The sequence below is a fragment of the Odontesthes bonariensis genome, chromosome 2 (genome assembly GCF_027942865.1).
Source record: "Odontesthes bonariensis isolate fOdoBon6 chromosome 2, fOdoBon6.hap1, whole genome shotgun sequence".
Lineage (NCBI taxonomy): Eukaryota > Metazoa > Chordata > Actinopteri > Atheriniformes > Atherinopsidae > Odontesthes > Odontesthes bonariensis.
In genome coordinates, this window is record NC_134507.1 from 7992224 (window position 1) to 7994713 (window position 2490).

Here is a 2490-nt window from a genome sequence, read left to right on the forward strand (position 1 = left end):
AACTGAAACAATTGCTTCTCTAAGATCACTGTAGATGTCTTTCCTCCTTGGCATTGTGTTCTCAGGCTCTGCATGGCTAATCTTTACTGCACCTTATCTTGCCATTTTGCACCCATCATGCTGGTCCCCAGCACTCAGTATTTTTGGCACTATAGTATTTCAGTATTTTAGAAGTTAGCAATTAGTTATTAATGTGTCTCCCGGTTCCAGTATTTAAGCTTTTTAACATTAGCCTAAATTTGTGCAATGACCATACTCTGTGCGACTATTTTCTTGTCTTCGTTTACAGTTGTTTTAGTGTTTACATTGTTGCCTCTTTTGCTGCTCTATGTACCTTTAATTGGCCCTCGGGGACAAAAAAATCTTCTTTTTTTTATTGAATTGAATTGAATTGAATTGAAGGTTCCAGGTTCAACTCCCGGCTGGGGCCTTTCTGTGTGGAGTTTGCATGTTCTCCCTGTGTATGCCTGGGTTCTCTCCGGGTACTCTGGCTTCCTCCCACTTTCCAAAAAACATGCATGTTGGTGTCTCTAAAATTGTCCTTAGGAGTGAGTGTGAGTGTGTGTGGTTGTTTGTCTCGTTTGTCTCTGTGTGGCCCTGTGATGGACTGGCGACCTGTCCAGGGTGTACCTGCCTCTCGCCCGATGACTGCTGGGATAGGCTCCTGCCCCCCCGCGACCCGACAGACGGATTCAGCGGGTATAGAAAATTAATGGATGGATGAATTGACTTACAGTTAACTCCAAACAGTCAGTTAACCCATGTGTCTGTTAGAAAAAGGTACATAAATGAGAATACCAGTGCTTAGTTTATGGAAGTTATAGCTATGTCATCAACTGAGAGTCCAGAGACAGTTGATGAACTCTTAGATAATTTTAACTTGAAAATCTCAAATGTCATGGATACTGTTGCACCTGTTAAAAATAAGATGATCTTGAGCAGAAAGCGAACACCATGGAGGAACACTATGATGGAAAAGGCCTTGAAAACAGAATGCAGGAAAGCAGAGCGTAAATGGCAAAAAACTAAACTTCAAATTCACCATGGCCTCTACAAACAAAGTCTTTGTAATTTTAACCACGGGTTACTCCGGGCTAGACAGCAACACTTATCTGAAATGATTAATAAGAACATCAACAACACTCGTGCTCTGTTTGCTATGGTTAATAAGCTGACAACCCCCCCAAAACAGATAGTTTCAGAACTCTGTTCCACAGAAAAATGCAATGAATTTGCTTAATTTTTCAATGAAAAAAATCAAATCTATAAGGCTAACTATCAACATAAATCAGCAAAATAATAAAATGACACAATCCTTAAAAGCACCTTGAATCAATCAACTATGATGTCAGAATTCAATACAGTTGAACAAAAAACCATAGAAGAAACAGTCCAGCATCTTAAACCATCGACATCCTGTCTTGACACAATGCCATCTGACTTCTTTAAAACTATTGTAAGCTCTGTCCAAACAGATTTGCAGCAAATAATAAACTGCTCACTTCAATCAGGCACGTTTCCTAAACCCTTAAAAGTAGCTGCCATCAAGCCACTCCTAAAAAAGAGAACAATGGATGCTTTCATTTTAACCAACTACAGACCCATCTCAAATCTTCTTTTTATAGCCAAGATTGTTGAGAAAGTGTTTTTTAATCAACTCAGTAACTTCTTGAACTCCAGTGGACTCCTTGACAAATTTCAATCAGGCTTCCGACCTCACCACAGTACAGAAACAGCTCTTATTAGTTTAATGACATAAGGTTGAACACTGACAAGGTGTCTATCTCGACAATCAATACAATGTGTGTCTCAGGTTGGTTTTCATTGTATTGTTGCTTGTTGTGTAGTTGCAGTACTCTGCAGCTGTGTAGCGCTGTTTTCACACCCAAAAATGCAAAACAACTTTCCGCCTCATTACAAAACTGACACAAGATGATGCCTTCAGCGATATTGAAATATATGAGAACTTTTATAAAGTTTGGCTTGAAAGTGAACTAGTCCCATAATTGTAGGCCTAAACATACATTCATCATAATTGCTGTTATTGTAATTATGATCAAACTACGTGAACATTCCACTATCACAAATCTAAATGAATCAAGACAAGGCAATTTTATTTATAGAGCACAATTCATACACAAGGCAATTCAAAGTGCTTCACAGCTACATAAAATCACAAGAAGGCAATAAAATCATTAAAAAGAAAAAAAAAATAATAATAAAAATTTAAAAATTAATTAATTAATTAATTAATTTAAAAGTGAAGAGTGCATCAAATTCATTGTATGATATAAACGTGTTTTTAATCCTTACAGATGGACTTTAAAAAAAACAATGCTGTAGTCCAGCTCCAGTAGATCTACAAGGCACGTAGCACCACGCGGACAGCAGGCTTCTGTCCAATCAGACCGAGGCAGAGTATTGTCAGATCTACACATGCGCAGACAACGCGCAGTTATAACAGACTTTTAGTTACTTCCTGAATCAGGG